The 26,988-nt window shown below is 40.5% G+C and overlaps 1 protein-coding gene across 5 annotated transcripts in view; it reads right to left on the bottom strand.

Annotated features, from left to right (window-relative positions):
- RASGEF1B (RasGEF domain family member 1B) overlaps positions 1-26,988 on the bottom strand; it is a 525,540-nt gene that overhangs the window by 53,503 nt on the left and 445,049 nt on the right. Inside the window, exon 1 of one of the 5 annotated variants that reach the window (XM_081095431.1) lies at positions 26,302-26,479. The exons of the other annotated variants lie outside the window; for them this stretch is intronic. The gene's annotated coding sequence lies outside the window, so the exon portion shown is untranslated. Of the gene's footprint in view, positions 1-26,301; positions 26,480-26,988 lie in introns of those variants that run through there. 5 annotated transcript variants of the gene reach the window in all.

Below are 26,988 nucleotides of genomic sequence, written 5' to 3'. Positions count from 1 at the left end.
ATATTCCTTAAACACCTTATCAAAGCTCCTGGTTAAATGTATTTTTTTAATAATAGAAAATATTCCAGATATTTTAATAGTCCTTATTCTTACTCCTTATTCTTGTTGTGGAGTTTCAGAGTCAATTCTGTTCCTTCTCGGTTTCACAAAAAGTGAAACTGAAACTGCATACTTCTCGTGCACCCAGACCTAAAACATGGACTCGGGGCAAAAACTCGGAAGAAAACTTATCAAGCTAGTTTCCCATCCCTACAGAAATTCAGAGTTTTAGCATCCATTTAAACACGCCCTGTTTAAAGTCCAAACAGACCGTGTTGAAAGATAGGCATCCCGAGGCTAGTGCTTACATAGAACTGAAATAATGTTGTCAAAGTAAAATTAGTTTCTTTCTGCTCTGGACTCTCCATGGGATCTCCAGGAGATGGGCTGACACAATGATAGGGGAATTCCATCTCAGAAAAAGAAGAGATTCTTTTTTCACAGACAACTCAGTAAGAGGGAAAGGAATTTTGTGTTACTCATTTGGCTCTTAGCATCTAACACTTTGTTACCAGTTTACTCTTGTGTGTATTCTGTTACAAAAAAGTATGAGACCTTGCTGCATCGGCAGCATTTTGCCAGTGTAATGCATACAGTAGGTGTATCAGAGACGTCTGACAGACCATAGTAAAAAACATCTGTGTGCTAGGGTTTTTGTAACTTACCAAGTCATATATCCCCGCTCACCTCACTTTCCTTAATTGGAAATAGAGAGTGCCTAATTGCAATACCTCAGAATTGTGATATGGCCACTAAATAATACAATGCATATCAACGACTTTGGGAAGTGTAAATTGAAAGTAGTACTACTGTTATTGCTATGATACAGGTATACAGAGAAAGGGTAGAGGAAGAAAAAAATAAATTATTCCAGGATATGCTTCATGAGCTAATGGAAACCTAGATAGGTTCAATATGTTGCTCAAAATCAAGTCAGAAGCAAAACTGGAGACAAATTCCCATCAGGTGCTTTGACTGAATGCCTCATTTTTCTACTATCTACTTTTATTACTTTGAGCCTTGAGAGCACATGGGAAGTGAGAAGGAAAAAGTCCACTTGACAACTCTGGTCTTGGGAAGGTTGGAGAAATACTGAAGAAGTGAACAGAGAAAGCACAAAAAGATAGCAGAATATTGGTCAAGCCCTGGGTGAAATGGTTATAAAAAGGAAAATAAGAAGGGAGGGAGGTAATAAAAAACTAACTTTTACTAAGCATTTCTGATTTACCAGGGTCTATAGAACTTCACCTTGCTTAACCATCACAATCTAATTAATGTCATCTTTATTTTCTAGGTAAGGAAACATGACAAGAAGCAGTTAACAAACTTATGCAAGACAGACAGCTAATAGGTGGCAGGGCTGTGATGAAATCTGGGGCTGTGCAACCCTGGGTCTGGCCATAGTCACTCTGCCTCATTCCACAATTATACCTGAAACTTATAAAATTTTATTAACCAATGCCAGTCCTATATAATAAAAGTCTAATATGCAAATTGACCAAACGGCAGAACGACCAGTCGCTATGATGCACACTGACCACCAGGAGGCAGACGCTCAATGCAGGAGCTGACTCCTGGTGGTCAGTGCACTCCCATGGCTGGTGAGTGCAGCAGTAGTGGTGGGAGCCTCTCCCACCTCCACTGCAGGTGGGCAGTAAGAAGCATGGGGTCCCAGACTGCGAGAGCCCCAGACTGCAAGAGGGATGTCTGACTTCCAGCTTAGGCCCGATCCCTAAGTTGACAGGCGGACATCCCCCCAGGGATCCCAGACTGCGAGAGGGCGCAGGCTCTCCTGAGGGACCCCCCCACCCCAGTGCACAGAGTAAGAGAGAGGGCTGAGAAAGAGAGAGAGAGACAGAGAGAGAGAGAGAGAGAGAGAGAGAGAGAGAGAGAGAGAGACAAGAGAGAGAGAGAAAGAGAGAGAAGAGAGAGAGAAGAGAAGAGAAGAGAAGAGAAGAGAAGAGAAGAGAAGAGAAGAGAGAGCTATTGTAGAGGATGTGAGTCCAATAGGAGGGTATTACATATTTAAAAATAATATTTATAATATATATTCAAATTTTTAAAATTATCTTCACTAAACATACTTTCTGAACTTGTAAGTGAAATATTAGTAAAAATCTCATGTTGACTCATGTTGGGTATTTTCTATGTAAGAGTGAAAACCTGGGGCCGCTTCTTTAAGATTCACATCTTTAGGATCTTCCACAAAGGTCCAGAACAGGGGGGCAGTCAGTGAATAAACACTAAGACAGCAATCTTTGAGTGAAATTAGCCTGGGATGTTTTATTTTCCTGTGCTAGGTAAGTTCCTGAATATCTCAAAATATCTACTATGTATGCAAAACTTTCTAAGTGTACTGTTCTGAGAGGTTACATATTCATTGAATCTTTATAACTATATGGAGTGAGTTCTATTATCTCCTCATTTTGCAAATGAGGAAACTGAGACACAGAGAGGTCAAGTAACTTGTCTGAGGTCACACAGTTAAAGCATGGTGGAGCTGGGGTTCAAACCCAGGCAGTCCAACTAGCACGGATCAACGCTGCATAGTATATAGCACTTTGGATAGGACTTCATTTAAAAAGCAATCCTGCTGCCTAAACTAAAACTCCCAAATTAGGCAGCTGGACAGATAAGGACTCATTTATTCCTTAAATCACTCCAATATTCATTCATTCACTCAATATGTGTTATAATCCTACTGCATGTCAGTGTTAATAATAGCAAAAATGGATGTAGCTTCTGCTATCCTGGAACTCAGAGTGTTGTGGGGAGAAATGCTTAAATCATTTAATTTCATAAATAAATGTAAAATTACAAATTCTCATACTAAGAATGAAGGAAAGATATATGTTATAAGATTGTAAGAGCATTTAAAGAGGTATCTGTCCTAGTTGTGGGCAGTGCCTGAGGGAATGACCTTTGAGCTGGGATTACGGAGCAGGAGGTCTGGAGTTGTTTAACATTTCTAAACCTCAGTCCTCACCTGTGAAGTAGGGCCAATGGATTGTCCTCAAGTCTTAGTGAGGCAATGCAAAGGTTATTCCAGCTCTTAGTAAGTACTTAATTAATGAGAATTATTGGTCTTGTCATTCTTATTTTTCTTATTAAGCCTTGTCCAGTACCCAGTTAGAGAACAAGATAAAAAGAAACAAAGACTTAGAATAATAACAACCATAAAAGTAGAAAGGATGGGGAAGAAAAAGAAAATATTTTTTAAATGCTATGGATTTCTTTTTTGGATTATAATTTTGACATATATAATTTTTACATCTTCAATAAAATAAGCAGTATATTGTAAGTAACCAAATGGGAAAATACATGTGTACAGGAAACCTAATACTTTAATGTTTTTTTTCTGATACCCCTAGGATATTGTCATGATATTGCTTATGTCTGCTGATAGCATGTTTTTCTGTGTTTTTAAATATCCCTTTCAGCATAGTCCTGATTGATTGATGGACTGAAATGCTCTTTTGCCCAAAGTTCAATATTGCAGCATATAAAAGAAAGGGTTAGATCGACTTTCCTTGGGTGTGTAAGGGCTATGGGCGAGAGGGGCCGGAATCTTGCCGTGCTACTGAGGAAAGATGTTTCCAAGCAAGTATGTATCACAGAGCAAGAAAAAGAAGGAAAGCTGTGAGTTAAGCTGATAGAAATGTATTTACTCTTTCCTGAAATGTCAGGTGTCCCTGGAAGAGTCTCCAGGGGTGGGGTTAAGTAATGCCACATTTCTCAGACAGAAGTTTGCTCATGTCTCCTTGGGGAGAGCACTTCAAAGGTTCAGAGGACACTTGAAAAGGCTTGGAGCCCCGCAGTGACTAGTGCTGAATTCCATGGAGGTATGCGCCCTGGAAATGCTCGAGTACACAGCCAGACCAGCAGGGGGGCGAGGAGCGCCTGGGGCTGTGCTGATGGGGAAAGCATATTCTCCTCTGGAATTTAGACTCCACACTGCTTCATCTGGGGGCGGGAGGAACCGGGTAGGACAGGAAGGGCAGTGGCGAGAGGGCCCTCGGGGAATCATCCTGGCCCATCTCTTTTCCAGGCTAAGTCTGGACTCCAGCTTTTCCCCCAGGTAACCAGCCCATTCTGTCCCCATGGACTCAATCCTGACAGCGGCATCTTTCCGTTCACTTGACTCAGGTACTCTGGGGAAAAGTTCCCTGTCCTTCATTCCTGTTATTTCTGCGCACCTTTAGCCTTGGAGTTTCCATCAGTAAAATATTTGCTTTTTCTTAAGTAGTCCCAAAGCAACTAACGAATGTGCCTAACTTCCTCTCTGCTATTCCTTCCGGGAGGGATTCTAAAATATTAAAGGGAGCTAGGAGATATGGGACATTGAGTGTAGACAGCCCTAAAAAGCCACCATCAACCACGAATGGAATTGCCATGTTCCCTTTAAGTGAGATGGTGTTTTTCTCATCATCAGGGCTAAACACTGGAGGTGCCTCATGTTGCCTGGGTGATTCCGAGGGGGCTGACCTTTCCTTACAAAGGTAAGGTTGGTAGCTTCGTGTGCATTCCCCCCCCCCCCACCCCCTTTTGTAGACCATTGTGCCTGAGTATTGACTAATGACAGCAGTATTTTTGCAGCCGCCTCTTCCCAGCGCACTCAGTGTACACGCACTGGAGGGAGGGGGAGGGGTGTAAAGACCAGTAAAGAAATGAGACAGGAGTAGAGCTTTACAGGCTTAAGGAGGCAATAAATAGAATCACCATGGCAAATCCAGGACTGAGAGAAGCTTTTAAAGGCAAGATTACCTCCAAGCCTCTTTCCCCGGAAGCTCCATTCTCAGGTCTCCTCTGTTCACAGGCAAAGAAGGCAGGCAGGTGCTGGTAGTTACAAGGGTGGGACCCTACTTAGCTCACATTCTTAATCTTAAAACCACACAGCAAAGAGGATGCCTTTTTCCTCTCTAGAATTTAAAGAATGTGTTTAAAATGTTTTTCCTGCGCCTATGTAGCCATTGGGTTATTTACCACGTCTCGCCCAGAGTAGGCAGTTGAGTAAGTAGTTGTTGAATAAAATACGTGTTTCCTGATGGCCAGGGACCTGACTCCTTCTGCCTTCTGAGGAAAAACATTTGAATTATCTGTCGAGTGTCAGAAACAAAAGGTCCCAGTCATGCAGCTCTTATGTGTGAAATCTCCCAAAATAGGAAACCACTTTTTGTTTATTGCTTGACCTGTGAATGCTGTATCTGAAATAAAAGGAAAATAAAATATCTCTAAACAATTTACATATATATAAAACAAGGACCCTCCCCCAGTGCTGTTTGCTGCCTCCCCCCTCCCCCTTCCTTCTTTCAGCTTGACATCCTCTGCAACACTACCTGACAGACACCCGCAATCACCCTGTGAATGTAAGTAATTTCCTTATTGACAGCCTCCCATTCCCCCTGACATCTGCCAGCACTCCCTGACACTCCAATAAGCATTAAGACATTAACAGTCTGGCACAGGTTTAAGGGCTGGAATAGCAACGCTTGGCAGGCCTGCCGTACAAAGCCACATGCAAAGAGAGACCCCCACTCACTCCACTCGGCCGTCCTTCTGGTTAGAAAACGCGGCAGAGCCCAGAGCAAATGCCGATTACTCGCTCGACTGCTCTGGCATTTCGGTGTCTCCTTAGACAGGCCAGATCGTACGCGAAAGAAAAAGAAAAGAAAATGCCTAGTTGTGAGACAGTGTGAGAAGTGAATGTTCATAAAAAGGCAGGTCTTTGCTCACTGGGATGTGTTCCTATTTTAAAGGGATTGACACAGAATAAGAAGCAAAGTCAAGGTCCCCTGACTTACGCATAGAATAGTTTGCATCGGGCTTTCTTCTGATAATATCAAATTCTTCTCAAAGACTGGCTGGCAAAGGCTTTTTGTAGCATGGATTTCTGAAAGCCAATTTTCAGATACTCACACAGAAAATTATTAGGAAAGAACTATAGTTGGCTTTGTTGCCAGGTTTTGTTCCCTGGGAAATGGCAAAGCTATTAACATGCTTGGTATTACACGGTAAGTCAGAGTGCTGCCTCCATTCTGTTCTAAGTGGGGCTTGTTTGGGATGAAAAACCTGTATTCTGCATAGGTAATGCTGAAATTAACATCAAAAAGAGAAGGGGCAGAACTGTGAATGTGACACTTTTTCTTGAGTGAAAAATGACTCAATATGGCTGCACTTGGGAAACAAAAGAAGAGGTAAGACAGGTTTGACATGAGTTCAAGGTAGTCAATCTCATTAAAGGTCAGGTAGAGGGTTTCCCTTAGGAGCATTCTGTGGCTCAAGACCTGGACATCCTCTGGGGCAGGGAGCCCAGATTTCTCCCAGTCCTCCGGTTGGGCACTCTTAGGGCAGAGTCAGCATGGAGAACAGAGGCTATTTATGTAGTGATTCCTTCTGCATATGCCATTTCCTTGTTGTTTGATCTGATTATCTCTAATTTGCAAATGAGAAAGAGAGAAAGAAAAAGAGAGAAGAGAGAGAGAGAGAGAGAGAGAGAGAGAGAGAGAGAGAGAGAGAGACTCAAAAAGGAAAAGGGGGAGAGAGAGAGAGAGAGAGAGAGAGACTCAAAAAGGAAAAGGGACCTTCCCCAAACCACACAGATAGTGAGAGGCGGAGGCCCAAATTGACCCTGGGCCTTGACTCCTGGGCTGTATTTCCATCACAGTAGCTTCCAGCCCAGGAAATTTTGTCAAGATTACCAGGGAAAGTAAACTGGAAGGGCAGTGAGCAGTCTGTGATGGTAATTAGCTGACCAACTGGTATCTCAGTGGAACCATAAGACATGCCCCAGTTCACAAAAATGGTGCTGCCCAGATGGGCAGGGTGGTTCCCTTTGACTGAACTCAGGCCTCCTCGGCACTGCAGGAGAATGGGGCCAGCCACAGGGTGGGGTGGTGGCCTGAGTGTGACGGGCAGGGGGAGTTCCAGTTCTTAAACTAAATTATAGCCATTGGCTCTCTAATGATGGGGATGTGTTCTGAGAAATGCATTGTTAGGAGATTTCATTTTTGTTCGAACACCAGACTGTACTTACATAGATCTAGATGGGATAGCCTACTGCACGTTTAGGCTATTTGGTCTAGCCTATTGTTCCTAGGCTACCAGCCTGTACAGCATGTTACTGTATAAAACAACAAGAGATTAAATCAATTATAAGAGAAAACGATGCTATCAAGGTATGTGGTAAACACAAAATGTATGAGGCTGCTCCCAGCATAACACAGCATACTGTGTTACAGCAAACTTTTTCTACTTAAGTAGAAAGAGTACACTAAAATAATGATAAAAAGTATAGTATAGTAAGTACATAAATCAGTAGTCATTTGTTATCATTATCGAGTACAATGAACTGTACATAATTGTATGTACTATACTTTTATATGACCGGCAGTGCATTAGGTATGTTTATACCAGCATCACGACAAACATGGGAGCAATATGATTCGCTACCGTGTTAAGATGGATATGACATCACTAGGTGACAGGAATTTTTCAGGTCTATTATAATCTTGTGGGACCACCATCATATAGTCTGTCGCTTGTTATGCCCAGAATTCAAGATCCCCAAGAAACCACGCCAGGGAGCCAGTCCGATGCAAAAGCAGAGGGTCTCTTATACAAGCTCGCTTGGTCCCCCCCTTGCCTCCATTACTGGATGCCAGAGAGAGCCCCGAATCCCAAGAGAACAAAGAATTTATAGGGCTTGGGGTCGGGGGTTTGGGCAGCGTGCAGCTAGGGTCTGGTTACACAAAGACAGGGGGGGTGGCCAGCATACTTTTGGCCTTGGGCTAGTTTCCCCCGCTTTCCCATTGCCGAGATAAGGGCAGGCTGAGTAACTGATACACCCTGCGGCTTTTTCTTGGAAGAGGGGTTAAGGACACAGCCATCAGTCCTGCTCTGTCCTTTCATCGCTGACCAAAATGTTGTTATGCAGTGCATGACTGTAAATGCCACCTCCAGGTTTGCTAATACAAACCTTGAATGTTTAAGAATATGGGCTTTGACTATGGAAAACAGTATGGAATTCCTTAAAAAATTAAAAATGGTCTGGCCGGAATGACTCAGTGGTTGAGTGTCGACCTATGAACCAGGAGGCCACAGTTTGGCTCCGGGTCAGGGCACATGCCCAGGTTTCAGGCCCGATCCCCAATAGGGGGCGCGCAGGAGGCAACTGATCCATGATTCTCTCTCATCATTGATGTTTCTATCTCTCTCTCCCTCTGCCTTCCTCTCTGAAATCAATAAAAAATATATATTTAAATATTTAAAAATGGAACTGCCTTGTGACCCAGCAATTCCATTTCTGGGAATGTAGCCAAAGAAATCAAAACCACTGATTTGAAAGACTATATGCACCCCATGTTCAATGCAGCTTTATTTGCAATAGACTAGTGGATAAAAAAACTGTGGCAACTATATACAAAGGAATATTACTTGGCTATGATGAAAAGAATGTAATGTTACCATTTGTGACAGCATGGATGGACCAAGAGTTATTTCATTATCCTCAGTGAAATAACTCTGCCAGAGAAAGACAAATACCATATGATTTCACTTATATGTGGAATCTAAGAACAAAATAAAGAAACAAAATGGAACAAACTCAGACACAGAGAGCAGGCTGGTGTTTGCCAGAGGTGGGGGGAGGGGGAGTTTGGGAAACTGTGTGAAAGAGGTGAAGGGATTAAGAAGTACAGATTGGTAATAACAAAATAGTTATGATGCTGTAAAGTACAGCATAGGGAATATAGTCAATAATATTATAATAACTACATATGGTGCCAGGTAGGTACTGAAAATAACAGGGGGAACACTTTGTAAAGTATATGATTGTCTAACCACTATGCTGTAAACCTGAATCCAATGCAAAATGAAATTGGAAGTAAAGTGTAATTGAAAATAAAGAGTATGGGCTTTGGAGGCAAGGGGGCCTGAATTCAAATTATGCCTCTCATTAGTTGTGTGGACTGGTCTACATTCAGTTAACTAAATCTCAGTTTATTCCTTTATAAAATCATGATGACAACCATATTTTCCTCACAGACTTGCTGTGAGGACTAATTGAACTAGTGCTCATCGAACAATTAACACAATAAATGATCAAAAATAAGTGTTAATACATTGTTATTATGTAGAGGCTCATCTGAGGCTATCATCTTTGTGATTGTCCACTCAACATCTGTTTTTGGATGTCTTACACTTACTTTAAATGTATGCCCCAGGCCAGTTCATCCTCCACGTAACCATAATAATCATAACAAAAACTATTGAAAGCTTAATCTGTATTCGGTGCATCATATATTTCTTATTTAATCCCTCAAGTTAGGGGTTATATTTCACTTTTACAGATGGGGCAATCAAAGCTCAGAAAGGTTAAGCAACCTACCGAAAGTTTCACAGCTGGTAGGGTCAGACGAGACGAAGCTAGGGACATCTGATCCAAAGCCCACTCTAGGCTAAACTACCTTGCCCCCGCCAGAGTGTAGGCTGCAAACTACAGGAAATTTGTTTCTTCTGTCTTGGTCCCCCAGCCACATGATCAGGAATTCCTCTCCTATTCCACCTCGAGGGAATCTTTCCCACCTTGTCCATACTTTCCATTCCTCTGACTACCCTGGTTCAGGACTGCTTTTCCATCTGCTGGACATCAGATGCTTTCTAGATGCTGCTTCTTTTACTCAAGTCCCTTTCTAGTTAACTCCCCCCTCCACACACATACACACACACACACACACACACACACACACACACACACGCAATACTGTCCAGTTACCACCCCGCAAGAGTAGTTCTCATCTTCTGTGCAGATGCCCTTCAATGACTCCCCCCATTCTGCAGAAGAACAATTATCCTAGTCAGCTCAACAATAACGGTTCACTTCCTTTATAAATGTGCAATTTAGCTCTTTGGTTCTCACTACTTCTCTTTGCACACTCAGCACAATGCACAATCCATGTGGGCAGAATGTGTGCCCCTTGTTCATTCCTGTACCCCCAACACTTAGAATAATGCCTTGTTTATAGTAAGCGCTCTTTAATATTTGTAGGTTGAATGAACAAATGAATAAAAACAATCTTCCCAGCCCAAGTCAGTGGACTGTGTATCCATTGTGTTTTGCTGTAGGGTCTGTTGGATGTTGAAAGACGTGAAATGTGCTTTCATTTTTTGAAGCTGCAGGTGTACTTTTGAAATATGAAGAAAAGTCAAAACAGGATTTTAAAATATTTGATATATTTTAGAAGGTAATGTTTATCAATTTAATGCTTTTAACATTTATTAAACACAATGTAATATAATTGTGCTATTCAAAGATAATTACAGGAGTTCTAAAAATATTCATTCCTAGTCACTATAGGCAGTGTGACCCAGTATTGGAACACCCGTTTCAACTAGAATGACAAAGGTCCTTGTTACTCTTGTCAGTGTATGTGTCCCTGAGACAGGCCATAAGCTCTTCTTAGGCCCCTGCTGAATGTGTACATGCCTTGAATTCATGCCTGCTGCCCCACACCATGCCCTCAGGCCCTGTCTTCATGCATTCCTCTCCTTCCCCTTCATCTGTACATCTTCATTCCCAACCCCTCCCACCCTGGTCTAGGCCTCCCTCCTCAAAAGATATCTATTACTTTCCAACAGCACTATAATGGTAGGTACATATGTATTTAGGATTTATCAGTTTATTCCATGCATATTAGATATATAACTTCTGACTAGGCTTCTGAGAGCAGGGTCAATAATCTATTTCTGGTTTCTCTTGGTAACCACTCTTTGCCTACTGCTTTGTATCATGTCATGCTCACAGATGTTCTCTCTCAGAGGTGAATTGTGTCAGAAGGTTATCAGAATAAAGGCAACATAGTATGAAAAACAACTTATTGATTATAGTCTATTGATTAAGTGTGGGCTCTTGAGCCATACTGCTTGGATTCAAATACCAGCTCTGTCTCTTAATGGTACAACTTTGGACATCAGATGATATTTTTTCCCTACTTCATAGTTGTTGTTTTTTTGTAAAGATTAAAAAAAACCCACTAATGTAGAGTGGAGATTCCCAGTGTGGTAGATTGCAATGTTATTTCAAATATTTTGTTGCCTTTCATGTTTAAATATATATCAGTATATTCCCACTGTCACATGACTTGCTGTGTTCCTTTCATTGGCATCAGGCTTGGCCATATGACTTGCTTTATCCTGTGGAATTTGAGTGGAAGTGGTAATGGAAGTGAGCAGAGCCCTTCAGGGCCATTGTACCCTTTTCCTCCTGCTTCAAGATTGATATACCTCATATAGGGTCTTTGTGCCAGATCCTGCAACAAAGAAACCATGTGGAGCACAGCCTCAGCCATCATACAACACATGAGAAATAACCCTCTGTGGTAAGCCACTGAGCCTTTGGGGGTTATTGTTGGGACCTAACTTGGTGAGGCTGACTCACAGTCTAGTGACAGAAATACTCCATCCATGGAAAGCACTTAGAACAGTGCCTGTAACATAAGTAGGGAGCAATAGTGATTATCATTGCCAGTGTGTCCTGAGTCTTAATATGACTTCCTCATTTGCCCTTACTTGTCTTAAATCAAAAGCCTCATCTGCACCAGTCAATGTATTTCGTAGTAAACAATTACTTGGTTAAGAGTTGGAAGGTGTGGGTTCCAATCCCAACTTGCCTTTTCTGGTGCTCTGCTTCTTCATAGGTAATCACCAAGGCTCCTTCCAGCTCAAAGAAGTTTCAAAGTCTCCAGGCGAGCAGCTGCCAGAATCTTACACATGAGTAAACAAGTGTTGGCTTTATCAGTGACAAAGCTGGGTGATTTGGGGACCTACTTTTCCCTTCATAGGCTTTATGTTAGGCTTTGGCCATTGTTTCCAAGGCAATGGCATTCATATAGGCTCCTGAGGGACAGCCCTGCTTTTTGTTCTTTGTATTTTTTTCTAACATTAAGTTAGGTCACAAAACCCTTGGCCAGAGAAAAACGTGATTTCCTAGAGAAGTTGTTACGAAAACATCTTTGGCTAACCAAATATGTGTTTAACTTGAAGGATGTAAAAAATAAAAGGAGGCTACATTCAGAAAAGAAAGCTAGGCTGCCGTGGTGGGCAGAGCTGTGGCCTAAGAACTAACGCTTGGGTTCCAGCCTGCTTCCTGCCATTAGTCAGCCAGGTGACCTTGGGCCATCACTCATTTCTCTGGGTTTCAATTTCCCTATAGGTAACAATAAAGGATTTCCAATTCCTGCCTAGCAGCATTTTATCACTATGATTCCATCAAAATTAATTGGCAAGATTGTTTCTTTTTATAAGCTTTTAGCAGCAGTTCTCTTAATTTGTAGAGATGGGCAAATACACTAGCTAAAGAAGTGAAATGCTTACAGGGGAAGCCCAGCCCACATAAATCTTCTGGATTGCTAATAAATTTTGATCCTAAAGGAGAAATAAAAGAGAGAACCTGATTTATAATCATTTAACAAAACAAGCACTATTTGGTTTGCCAGAAGAACAGGTGGCCTACGATCATTTTCTGCCCACTTGTGGGAGATTTATCTGCTCCAACTAAGGAAAGCTCATCTCTGCCATATTCCTCCCAGCTCTATTGAAATGTATCCAGATCCTCAAAGTCTCAGCCAAGGTCTGTCAGTAGAGTTGGGTACCAAAGCTGGTCCATGGATTGATGAATTATTGGTTTCAAAAACCAGGCTCCCTTCCTATCAATTGGGATGGCAGGTGCCTACTGTTCTTGTGCTGCTGGCTTTGGCAGTTGACAGATAGTCCCATCTTCCATGTCCCTTTCCCTGGATTCCCACCACCATCCTTCCTGCAGCCCAGCCCATGCCTGCTCTAGGCAGAGACAACTCCAGATTGGCTTTGGTAAATTAGATATGTAAGACCACAACCTTACCACAACCCTATGATAACAATCTTGTGAAACCCCCCCAGCGCACAGGGCATTCTAGAAGAGAAGGTCATGAAGGTACCCTGCTCAGAGAACCTGTTGTGGAGCATAGTTGATTCACAGCCTCCAGCTGCTGTGCTTTGTGTCTACTGCAGCATTCATTCCAGTCCACACTCCCCCGGGGCTATTCCCAGCCAATAACTGAGCACTCTGGTTGGACCAGAGCAGGGCCATTCCTGTCTCAAGGGGAATTCCTCAAGTGGGCACTATGGCTTGGGGACTCTCCGTCAGGATGGCCAAAACTTTCTCAGAACTGTCCTGTGGTCTGAAACTCTTCCTACTCAACCCTTCCTTCCCTTTTCCCTCTTATAGGCCCGAGGCTTGCATCCTTGGCTAAAGGCTCCCCTGCCTATTCCTGCTCCTTCCCTCTTCCTCCCTTATCCTTCACAGGCACTTCCCTCAGTAGACCTCTTGCACATTTGATTCCATTTGACATCTGCTTCTAAGACAAACAGAACATGACACTTTCAAAAGTTTGTGTGACTGGTACACTGCATTAGGGTTCTCCAGATTAAAAGAACCAATAGGAACTCATATGTATATTGGCTAGATCTCACATATAGAGATATTATAAGTTATATATAATTATATATTATAACATTAATGTTATTTATCTATAATATATAGGCCTATATATAACATACAACATATAACATGTAATATAAATAAAATATATATAATCTCCTCTTGGTTCATAATAACATGTATATATGTTATTAGTAGGAATTTGCTCAAGTCTGAAAAGTCCCAAGGTCTAAAGTTGGCAAGTTAGAGACTCGGGAGAGCCAAAGTGTCGCTCCAGTCAAAGGCCTAAGAGCTAATGGCGAAGCTCCTGTCTGAAGCTGACAGACCTGAGATCCAAGAAGAGCTGATGGTTAGGTCTAAGTCTGAGGAATGGAAAAAACCAGTGTCAAAGCAGTTAGGCAGAAGGAGTTCCCTTTTACTCCCGGGGGTTGGGAGGTGCTATGGTGGTGGTGTGGTGTGGTGTCAGCCTTTTTGTTCTATTCAGGCCTTCGATTGATTACATGAGGCCCACCCACATTAGGGAGCACAATGTACTTTATTTGGTCTACTGATTCAAATGTTAATTGTATGCAGGAATACCCTCACAGACACATTGAGAATAATATTTAACCAAATATCTGTGTACTCCATGGCCCAGGCTAGTTGACAAATAAAATTAACCTTCACACCCAGGAGTCCAACAGCTAACCAGTTAAATCACTTTTGCTGAAGTCATGAATACAAGTCAAGTTCTCCTAGTATGAGTTGCATTTATGTTTATACCTGTCTCTCTAAAAAGTCTATGAATCCTTTCAAGGTCAAAACTATGTCTTATTCATTGTTAGATCCTAAGGATATAGTGGATATTCAATAGCTTATATTTATTGAGTTCCTACAATATGCTATGTACAAGGTGCTAGGAGTATGGCAGTGAACAAAACAAACCATGTCCTGTGCTCAGAGAGCTTACATTTAGGTGGTAGAGAGAAATAATACATAAAAAATTGAATATATAACATAATGTGGCAGTGATAAGTATGAAAAGAAAAGATTAAAGCAGGCAAGGGGATAGAGAGGGATAAAGAAGCATCATTTTGCCCTAACCGGTTTGGCTCAGTGGATAGAGCGTCGGCCTGTGGACTCAAGGGTCCCAGGTTCGATTCCGGTCAAGGGCATGTGCCTTGGTTGTGGGCACATCCCCAGTGGGGGGTGTGCAGGAGGCAGCTGATCGATGTTTCTCTCTCACTGATGTTTCTAACTCTCTATTCCTCACCCTTCCTCTCTGTAAAAAATCAATAAAACATTTTAAAAAAGAAGCGTCATTTTACATGGGTGCTCAGAGGTGGTAAATAGACTAATAAGACCATGTGCTCTAAGGTAAGTAAACAAGTGTTGGCTTTATCAGTGACAAAGCCGGGTGATTTGGGGACCTACTTTTCCCTTCATAGGGTTTATGTTAGGATAGTGGAACGAATGAAAGACTATGAATGAAAGTGTCAGGGAGGTGGTAGAGGTAAGTTGGGGCGAGCAGGGATTTGGAGCTACACAGAGCAGGAGGAAGAGCCCCCCCTCCAGCCAGGGAATCAGCTCAACTCGACTGTTATTCCCCCAGGTCTGGCCTGTACAGTGTTCCTGTTTGTCTCTCCTATTACCATTTTTACAGCTTTTCTCACAGATGGGGACAGAGTGCCTTTTCTTTTTTAAGAAATATATTTTTATTGATTTCAGGGAGGAAGGGAGAGGGGGAGGGAGAGATAGAAACATCAATGATGAGAGAGAATCATTGATTGGCTGCCTCCTGCATGCCCCCCACCCCCACCCACCACCACCACTAGGGATTGAACCCTCAACCTGGGCATGTGCCCTTGACTGGAATCAAACCGGGGAACCTTCAGTCCACAGGCTGATGCTCTATCCACTGAGACAAACCAGCTAAGGCCAGAGTGCCTTTTCTTAAGCGACTTCCTGACTGGAGTAGGTTTTTTTGTTTTGTTTTTATATATACATATTTTTTATTGATTTCAGAGAGGAAAGGACAGGGGGAGAGAGATAGAAACATCAATGATGAGAGAGAATCTTTGATCAGCTGCCTTCAGCACGCCCCACTCTGGGGATTGAGACCGCAACCCCAGCATATGCTGGGACTGGGAATCGAACCGTGACCTCCTGGTTCATAGGTTGACACTCAACTACTAAGCCACACCAGCCAGACTGGAGTAGGTTTTTACGTCAGCTTTACTAATTGCACTGACCTGCCTCAGCATGAGGGCTTGGGGTCAGTTTCCACTTCTGAAGAGACTGCTCTGAAAATGCTGCTTCAGAAACACCTCAGTAAATGAAGAGACCTGGCAAAGAATTCTTAGTCTACAGGCAGGTAATTAAGAGAGACTTGCAAAGCCTAGGGGAGAAATCAAAGGTCATTATGTATGTATGGTTTGCACTAAACCACTTTTATTGCAATTTGAGCTCCATACAGCTGTGCAGCAATTGAGGGGTGAGTATACATGGCCAATGAAAAAATAAAAACCATGTGGGTATCCACTTTCTGGTAGCCTATAAGAGCCACACATAGTTTAATTTTTACAACTTGTCTTGAGGAATTAAAAAACAACACAAAATAGGTCATATATTGTAGTTCTAAGAAGGAAATGATGATGTAGCAATGGAGAAAAAAGTTAAAAATTCCCTTTTCCTCTTCCACCTCTCTGACTCAACTCCTTACTGTAGACAAGGATGTGGAAAGAGGAATGAGATTTGGTATGGAATCATCTGAAATCTTCAGAATGTTTTGTGGAGGAGTCTGGGCTTTGGAACCAAGCAAGCCTGGAAATGCAATTTAGTTTTGCCAATTAAGAGCTGTGTGATCTTAGTCTCTCTGAGCTCCACTTTCCTTTTCTGTAAAACACCTCCTTGATTGAGTTGTGATGACCACAAGAGATAGGGTAAAGAGGTGTTTATTGAATAACGGTTCATCTTCTTGAAAAGGAAGTTACTTAAGGAACTCAAACAAGCATTTATCATAGTTTCCCTCTTGTTATGACTAATAGAGATTATGATATCAAAAAGTCCTTTGTTATGAACAGTTACCACAAAAGCAACATCTTTGATAAACCTATAGTAGGATTTGATTTGTGGTTTGTGGAGAACTGTGGCAAACTAGAGGGCCCATGCCTATTTAAAGGGGGCGGTTGCTACTTAGCTACTACCTAGGAGTAGTACATACCCAATATTGACAGATTTAAAAAAACTCATTTTTATGTGAAATTTCCAATTCACACAAAATGGCTCCTAAGCCAAGTAATAAAAAAATATATAGAGCCCTGGCTGGGTGGCTCAGTTGGTTGGAACATCATCCCACACATCAAAAAGGTTGTGTGTTCGATCCCTGGTTGGGGTGCGTACCGGGGGCAACCAACTGATGTTTCTCTGTCACACTGATGTTTCTCTCTCTCCCTCGCACCCTCCCTCTCTCTCTAAAATGTCAATGAAAACATATCCTCGGGTGAGGATTTAAAAACAAATAAACATATAGACCACAAAAAGCATGTCTGCAGGCTGGATGTGGCCTATGGGCTGCCAAGTTAGCAACTTCTGGGAGAGGAACAGTCCATGATTGCCTTCTCAGTCCTTGTATAGTAAAATACTTTAGTTTTAAAATATTTCTTCAAATAATCCCACGCAGAGCAAAAAGTTCAATGTACAAATAAATCTCTTCCCACACATTTCTATATCTAAGACATCAAGGGCCAAAAATAACTTAAAAAAGCTTATGAAGGAGTTTGTTGGTATTTATTCCTCAGGATTCAGCTGAATGCTGGTGGGCAGACGGTTCAGTAGCTGTGCATTGGTAAAGATAAGCCGATGCCTGCCAATAAAGCTATTATCTAGCAATGTGCTTATAAAATAGATGGCTTCCCACACTTCCATGGTATCATGGTCTATAAAATTGTGATTTTATAGATTTTTAAAACAAAGAGGCCAAAAAATGCTTAGAAGAAATTATTTTGTTTTTTTAAAGACTCTCTATTGGCTCCAGATGAACTTCACAATGACAAAGAATGCTCCAGAGAAGGGCTACCTGGAAACGCTCAGTGGCTGAAAAGCATTAAGTCACCAGTATTTTAATTAACTTGTTCCACTCCATTTCTGACTTACAGCAGAGAAAAAAAGGAATCATGTTTCAATAGCAAAAGTCACAGTAAATGTTAAGCCCCATTTTTGATTGACAGTCTCCTACACATTCACACAGCTTACAACTAGCAACTATGAATTTGGAGCATTTGTAAAACCCAATGGGATTCTTGAGCATGTAACAATCCAAGTATCTGTGCATCACTTCTTCACAGAAACCATCTCCTGTGAGGGAAGTACTGTGACATCCATTTTGATAAGTAACAAGCACATTAGAATGGACTTATCTCAATTAGGATATGACTGTGGTAACAAGGAGAGAGAAGTCTTAGGCCAGAAGAACTACAGGGCATCTTTAAGGGGCATGCTCAGTTCCCTTAGCAACTCATACAGGGATTGGTTCAGAATTGGGGGATGTGAATTATCGATACATACTTCTTCCCCAGATATCTGTGTTCTGAAGACATGTCTTCACCAAATAATTGCTCAATCTATAACTATCCAAATAGAATTGGGTAAGTCTTTGATTTGAGGTCCAACCAATTCACTTGCTAAATGGACAACCTTAGTGACATACAATACAAGTTAATTCAATATTCCTCTGCTTCTGTTTCTATGTTTTCAGTAATGAATTGAAAAAAATTCTGTAAAGAAAATGTAGCCTGAAAAAGTTCATGTTCCTATTTACTCTATGCTACACAGGGTTTCTTTCTCTCTTCGAATATTAGGTTAGGAAATAGCAGTAAGGATCTATAAAAAGGGACAAAAAATATTCTACCAATATTATGTTTCAAGGGCCTACTATAAAAAAATTGAAGTATTCTCTCTTATTACTGGGAAAAGGCTATGTTTGAAATTATAAAATTTAGAAAATAAGACACAATAAAAATATTCTTGGTAAAGTATATTGATATATTTGAGAGGGAGGCACTAAAATAAAATAGCATTACTATAAAGAAGAATTTCTAGTTGAAAAAACTAATCTTTAATTACTTCTCATGTTTCCCACACTGTCTTTTTTCATAACTCCCTATCTCTAATACTATATTGACCCCCAAAATAAAAATATTTTGCTTCAGAAATCTACTCATTTGAATGTGAGTATATTTTAATTATGATATTGAATACACCCTAGTTTGGGAAAGATAAGTCAAATTCAAGTAAGTGTAAACCAATCTCTTTGCCACCATGCCCTCTAGGATTATGATGTTCCCCTCGATAGGTCCTAATCTCAGCTGGGTTATCATCACAGTTGACTCCAATGGCAGAACTCCAAGGGAAGCTGCTATGCTGGGTTTGGCACTTAATGACGCTGGAGTTGGGCTTTCTCTTGAGAGAACACCCCATTACGGAAAAGGAACCCCCAGAGTTGGACTTAAGGGGGTGGCCAAGAAATTGTTTTTGCAAGGTCAGTGAATACCTGATTGGCAATCAGGGTAGACAAGACACAAACTCTAATTGGGGTTGCGGTAACGTCTCAGTGCAGACTGTTGCATTCTGCTCAAATTCCTGCTGTCATTTCGATTAGAATCCACGGTCTTCTTTCTCACCAATTCCCTCAAAAGAATAGTGTTGCTATGACCTGCCAAGCATGTATTAGGTTTCCTTAATAAAGACAGATACATCACAGCAGTGGGTTAAGTGATACAGCTAACAGTTAATTCTTGCTTCATTAAGCCAAACCAAATAATTCTCATTTAAATGAACGAAGCCATCCTGCTTCCCAGTAAATATTTGGTATCAGAGCAGCAATGAAAGCTCACGCTATGTAAACCTTACTTCTCTTTGTGGCTCCTAGGACATTTGCGCTAGCACCTGATTGAGAATGGCAAACATTCAAAACAAAATGACACTTGTCCAAATAAATGGGAAAATAAGATTTTTGAAATCTCTTCCTAGAGTTTGGAGGGTGTGTGTGTGTGTGTATGTTAAAGTGTATATTCACCCTCTTGTTCAATCATGAAAATGTTGTAATCCTCCCGGGGCCTCCCAGCCATTAGTATAAACCAGACAGTTTAACTGAAAAAGCTCAGCAAACCATCCTGTAGAACGTGCCTGGCTTCCCAGGCTAAGTGCATATACATATAAATCATTATCACCTTGGGGATGATTAGAAAGGGGCAGGTAGTTTGCAGCCTTGGCTATGTGTGTATGCCTGGGGCAACTGATTAGCTATTTCAAGTTGATAACTTAAAATTAAAACAAGCCTGGGGGCAGAATAAAAGGAAATGGGTTTTCTAAGTAAGGAAAGCATCAACCTCCAAAAAGCCCCTTGCCTCCCCCTCAATCCTTTCCCTTCCTCTTCTTATCCAGCCTCAGAATGGTATCTGTCAGCCAGAGGACTTTCCAGGGGTCTGACTTACCAGTTGGGTTCCCAGATCTCACTGGAAGGAAAAGCGGCCGGAACCACTGGAAGCTGAGATGTCAATAAAATGCCTTTTTCTGTAGTCATCTCACAGAGGGGCTGAAAGTTTCTCAGGGGGAGTTGCCCTTCTGTGAGGCAGGCTGTACACCCCACACACCATCCTGCCTGGAGACACATTGTGCCTTCCCCAGCATGCCCACTGGGGTCTCCCATTCCATGAGAATCTTAAGAAAAAGAAAAAAGCCCTACAGAGAAAAGAAGAGATAACACATACTCTGTTTCCAGGGTAGGTGGGAGGCCCATGGCCAGGGAGAGTGGGTAATGTGGTTGAGGTTTAGAGATGGAAAGAGGATCTGGGTTTCAAGAAAAAAAAATTTTGTTGTTTTGTTGTGGCCATTTCTCTTCCTGGCATAGTGGGCCTGGGTTTTACTTTGGAAAGCACTAGAAATGAAACTACTCTTTAGTTTGTCTTTTAAAGTTAAATGAGGGAAAGAGAAAGAGAGAGAAAGAGAGAGAGAGAGAGAGAGAGAGAGAGAGAGAGAGAGAGAGAGAGAGAGAGAGAGAGAGAGAGAGAGAGAGAGACTGGATCTTGAAAAGACCTGGCAGCAGAAACTATAACTCAATCTTCTTGCTGTCTCTCCAAGAAATTGTGGAATGTGAAGTTGGTCTAAATTTGGGATTTCTTTAGTTAACTAAGATGGGCATGGCTTTGTTTCTCTAACAATTAACTTCATTTCCCTGATGATTCCTGGTTGTTTCCATATTCTATTGGATAAAGAAAAGCTGTCCCCTATGTAATTTTAATTTTATTTTAAAAGAAAGATTAAAATACTATTTTATAGGCAAAACTGAATGTTTTAAATTAAATTACCCACTAAGAATGCATACTAACATTTTAGTCTTCCGTCTTGTTCCCACTGTTAAAATACTGAGCGGAGAAAAAAGAACAAAAACCTTTGACTTCAAGCAGATGTGTTTTCAAATTCCAGTGCTGCCACAGCCTAGCTGTATGAGGTTGGGTAAGTCACTAAATATTTGTGAACATCTATTGCCTCATCTCTAAATGATAAAGCTGCTAAAATGTATGTGGCAGCATTTTGTGAAGATTACATTAGATAACGAAGAATGAACACCTATCATGGCAGATACTATGTACTCATTCTATTCATTATCTTCCTCCCAATTTGCAATGCTCTCTGGAGGTTCCATTAAATCGGCATCCTTAGATCACTTACGCAGTCAGTCCACTAGCTCTGCGGTAGGCATTATGAGAAATGATAAAGAAGTGGCAATCCCCACTGTCTCAGAAGAACATTCCTTCTAGATGAGGAGACAAGATGTATAAATAAAATGCAACTGCGAAGCAATTAGGGCACATAGAGACAAGTATTAGATGTTATGATATAAACAGCAGGTGCCAAGAAAGATTATGGGAAAGACATGCGTTTTATTTAAGCTTTTATGAGATATAAAACTTTAATTGGCATAAACAAAACAAGCCACTTTAAAAACAAACACACCTGGGGGATTTTTTTTAAATGGGAAGAATATGGTTTAAGATTTGAGAGTAGACATGAACGGAGCACATGTTTTTGTGACGCTGACCGACCTGGGGAAAGTGGTTCAAAAGAGTCAATTGGGACCAGTTGATAAAGAGCCTTGAAAGTTATCCTGACAGAGTCTGATCTATGAGGTCGTCAGAAAGAACAGAAGCAGGGTCCTGTTCTTCGCATGAGCTGGGGACAGCGTCGCCCCAGGAACTCTGCGGGAGTCATGGGAGTGGAGGTGAAGGCGTTGTTTGTGCTTCTCACGTGCTTTCTTCTAAAGTTTGTTCCAAGCCATAGGCTCAGTGGGTCTAGAGTCAGAAACTTGTTTTCACCAATTTACCTTGATCCATTTTAACTAATCCCAGGAGAGCTGTGTTATAAAAAGCCAGTTGGATAATTTAGAAAGCTACAGATAATTATTAAGAAGAATGGGGTGTATGCATGTCAAGTCATTTAGCCTAACTAGTTCCTCTCTAATAGGTAAGGGTCAGCATTCTGGAAAACTAAATCAATATTGGTCATTCATTCATCAATTTATTAAATATTTACTAAGCAGGAACTTAGGTAAGAAGCAGCATGGAAACACTAGGACCTGCAAGTGGTAGTGATGTTAGATGGCGCCAGGAGATGGCAAGGGTAGAAGGCAGGAACCAGGACGCAGAGGGCCATGTACTTTCTGTGTAAAGGCTAGGACTTGATTCTCTATACAGTCACTAGCCATTGCAATGCTTTTGTAAGTTTCTAAACTATCCTATCAATTAACTACATCATTATTTAATTTCATATAACATTGATAAATAGTATCTTACCTACTACAGAGTACATGTGTTTGCACAAATAATGCTCCTGGATTGAAACAACAGTAGATAGAACAATACAGTATATGAAAATCAGCTGTGACAACCTCTTGGAAGCTAACTTTGAATTATAAAAATTAACCACTGGCTGAAGAATTGCTATGATCCATAGGAGTTATTTGTATAAACAAAGAAATTTGGATCCTTATTATGTGTTCAAATCAAGGAATAAATTAATTCCAAAGTAGATTTTTTTAAAAAAGAACAGATGGAATAAAACCAATATTTTGCAAAAATCACTATCATAAATTGGATAGGCTTGTCTACTAGGGCAGCTCTAAAATTTATAGATCCCAAATTAATCCTCATTACAGATTTTTTATTTATTTTTTAATTTTTTTATTGCTTAAAGTATTTCAGAGAGTATTACATATGTCTCTCTTCAAAATCAAAACAATATGAATATTATGTATAGAGAAGCAATGTTTCCACTCCTGTTTTTGTCTACCCCATAGCTATTCTCCAGCCCTTATCATTTTTATTAATTCCTCCTGTACTCTCCCAATTATTCTTTATGTGTAACCCAAATAAACTTTGACAAATATGAAATGTAGTTTTAAAAAAAGAGGAAGGAAATAAACTAACCTTTATTGAGCAACCACTATTTGCCAGACACTGAGAGGTGTTTTTTCATAAGTTAGGTCACAGATTCCTAGTAACAACTCTGTAAAGTTGGTCTTTTATTTTTAACTTTAAATAATTTGTTATTTTTCAATTACAGTTGACATAATATTATATTATTAATATTAGTTTCAGGTATACAATGCAACCCAGTGATTAGAAACTTTATAGCATACAAAGTGATCATCTCAATAAACCTAGCACCCGTGTGACACCATACATAGTTATTACAATATTATTGACTATATTCCCTATGCTGTACTTTATATCCCCATGACTATTCTGTAACTACCAATTTGTATTTCTTAAATACTTCACCTTTTTCACACACCCCACTCCCCCAACTCCCCTCCCATGTGGCAATGGTCAAAATATTCTCTGTATCTATGAGTCTGTTTTTGTTCTGCTTATTTATTTATTTATTTATTTTGTTATTAGATTCTTCATATATAAGTGAAATCATATGGCATTATTCTTTCTCTGTGTGACTTACTACTATTTTACTCAGCACAGTACCCTCTAGGTCCATCAATGCTGTTGCAGATGGCAAGATTTCATTCTTTTTTTATAATGGGGTCATATTCCATTGTACATATATATGTACCACTTAATCTCAACCCATTCATCTATTGATGGACACATAGGTTGCTTTCATATATTGGCTATTGTAAATAATACTGCAATGAACATATATGTCTTGTCAAGTTACTGTTTTGAGTTTATTCAGGTAAATACCCAGGACTGGAATTGCTGGGCCCTTCTTTGTCTCTTGTTATATAGCCTTTGTTTTAAAGTCTATTTTGTCTGGTACAAGTATTGCTACCCCAGCTTTTGTTTGTTTGTTTGTTTCCATTTTCGTGAAATATCTTTTTCCATCCCTTTATTTACAGTTTGTGTCTTTTAATCTGAAGTGACTCTCTTGTAGACAGCTTATATAAAGGTCTTGTTTTGTTATCTATTCAGACTCCAGGTATCTTTTGATTGGAGCATTTAACCCATTTTAATTTAAAGTGATTATTGATAGATATGTATTTATTGATATTTTATTGTTCATATTTTTATTCTTCTTAAAGAAGATCCTTTAACATTTCTTCTAATGCTAGTTTGGTGGTGATGAACTCCTTCAGCTTTTTTTAGTCTGGAAAACTCTTTATCTGTCCTTCAATTCTAAAAGATAGCTTTGCTGGGTAGAGTAATCTTGGTTGTAGGTCCTTGCTTTTCATCACTTTGAATATTTCTTGCCAATCCCTTCTGGCCTGCATAGTTTCTGTTGAGAAATCGACTGAAAGTCTTATAGGAGCTCCTTTATAGATAATTAACTGATTTTCTCTTGCTGATTTTAAGATTCTCTCTTTGTCTTTAACCCTTGGCATTATACTACGTCTTGGTATAGGCACCTTTGGGTTCATATTGTTTGGGACTCTCTATGTTTCTTGAACTTGTATATCTATTTTCTTTACCAGGTTAGAGAAGTTTAACATCATTTTTTCATATAGGTTTTCAATTCCTTGCTCTCTCTCTTCTCCTTCCAGTACCCTGGTGATGCAAATGTTGGTATGCTTAAGTTGTTCCAGAGATGCCTTACACTATCCCCATTTCTTAAAATTCTTTTCTTTTTTGTTATTCTGATTGGATGTTTTCTGTTTCCTTATCTTACCCATTTCTGATTTTATCCTCTGCTTCATGTACTCCACTCTTGGTTCCCTGTAACGTATTCTTCATTTTAGTTAAAAAAACTAGTCATTTCTTTTTTTTTTCCCTTTCTCTTTGTTGAAATTCTCACTAAGTTCATCTACTCTTCTCCTAAGCATTGAGCATCCTTATAACCAGTTTCAAACTCTGCATCTAGTAGATTGCTTTCTCCATTTTATTTAGTCCTTTTTCGGGTTGGTGTCTTGTTCTGTTCTTTCACTTGGAACATATTTCTTTGTCTCCTCATTTTGGCAGCTTCTCTGTGTTTGTTTCTATGTATTAGATAGTGCTGCTATGTCTTCCGGGCTTGGTAGAGTGGTCTTGTATAGTAGGTGTTCTATACAGTTCAGTGGTACAGCTTCCCCATTCACCCGAGATGGGCATTCTAAGTGCATCCCATGTGTGGACTATGTACATCTCCTGTTTTAATTGAGCCTTGATTGCTGTTGACACCTCAATGGGAGGGATTTACCCCCAGATTGATTGGCTGCAAGGACTGGCTTCGCCCACCATGGAGGACCAGCTGTTCAGGGGTCAACCCCATGGAGCAGGGCTCTGGTGTCCTCTGAGTCTGGCCCTTGAGTGTGTCACTTACATAGGTGACTGGGTGGTGTTTTAACATGGTCTGAATAAAGTTGGTCTTTTTATCTGCCACAAGACCAGACCTCATGTCAAGTGGGCAGAAAACCCCACTCTTTGCATTATATTTCCTTTTTGCTCTCTAATTGCTAGAGTTTTATGGGTTAAACCAGTCGTGGTCAAACTACGGCCCGTGGGCCAGATCCGGCCCATTTGAAATGAATAAAACTAAAAAAAAAAAACCAAAAAAAAAAAACCGTACCCTTTTATGTAATGGTGTTTACTTTGAATTTATATTAGTTCACACAAACACTCCATCCATGCTTTTGTTCCGGCCCTCCAGTCCAGTTTAAGAACCCATTGTGGCCCTCGAGTCAAAAAGTTTGCCCACCCCTGGGTTAAACACATCTCTGATTTCAATTAATTTCCCCACCATCATAACATCTTGAAAATACTTACCTTTCTGGGTGGTTTTGAGGATTAAACTGAGTTTCCAATGAAGTATGCAGCATATAGTAAGAATTCTATAAATGGAAGCTGTTATTATAATGTCTCTGAGAGAATTTCCTGTTTCAGGCTAAGCTTATTCAAAAATGTACTGTGTACCTCATAGAGATAGCCCCCTTCTTGGATTGAGCCTGCTCTGATGTTGACCACATCCCTAAATGAGTAAAACCTTTGCCTACTCCTTATAAAACTAGAAATAAACCTAGGTTTTAGGGGACTAGATCCTCTCTTGAGCAGCCAAATTTAAAGCCTACAAATAAGAGTTACCACATCCACTCTACATCAAGGGTTAGCGAACTTCTATAAAGTGCCAGGTAGTAAATATTTTCAACTTTTGGGTCTTCGTTGCAACTACTCAACTCTGAGAAGCATTGCTAAAGCAGCCACATGGATGAGTATAGCTATTTTTCAATAAAACTTTATTATGAGCATTGATATTTCAGTTTTGTGTAACCTGCATGCATATGTCACAAAATATGTTCCTTCTTTTGATTTTCTTCAACCACTTACAAATGTAAAAGTTGCCCGGCTGGATGGCTCAGTTGGTTGGAGTGTCTTCCCATACACCAAAAGGTCATAGGTTCCATTCCAGGTCAGGGCACATACCCAGGTTGCAGGTACAGTTTCTGGTTGGGGCACATAGAGGAGGCAACTGATTAATGTTTCTCTCTCTCTCTCTCTCCCAACCCTCTTCGTTGCCCCCCCCCCCCCTTCTTTTCTCTCTAAAAATCAATGGAAACCTATTCTCAGCTGAGGATTTAAAAAAAAAAAAAAGGAAGAAAGAAAGAAAAAAAATGGGCTCATGGGCTATACAGAAACGGGTGGTAGGCTCAATTTGCAATTTTGGAGAAAAAATATTCCAACAAGGGCTTAAAGAATTACAATTGGCAAGAGATATGTGGGGAGTAGGAAATAAAAAACAGTCTAAGGATGTGAAGGCCTGAGATATTTTTAAGTTTCAAGAAAGCAAGGATCTTGTCTGTCTGATTCACGTTGATGTACTGGCTCAGTGAATATTTGTTTAATGAATGAATGTATTTAGGTAGAAGTGGGGAAGGATAAGACTAGAAAGACAGTCTTTCAGTCAGGTCTCAGCAGGAAACAGATTTCCTCCTAGATAATGCAAGTGTGGCTTTAATGAAGGGATGACTTAAAAAGGCACGGTTAAAGGAAGAAATAAGAGATGTTGAAGAAACC

The sequence above is a fragment of the Myotis nattereri genome (assembly GCF_964212035.1).
Source record: "Myotis nattereri genome assembly, chromosome: 1".
Classification (NCBI taxonomy): domain Eukaryota; kingdom Metazoa; phylum Chordata; class Mammalia; order Chiroptera; family Vespertilionidae; genus Myotis; species Myotis nattereri.
Note: the sequence above shows the minus strand (reverse complement) of the source record. Positions and strands in the feature narration are given on the sequence as shown.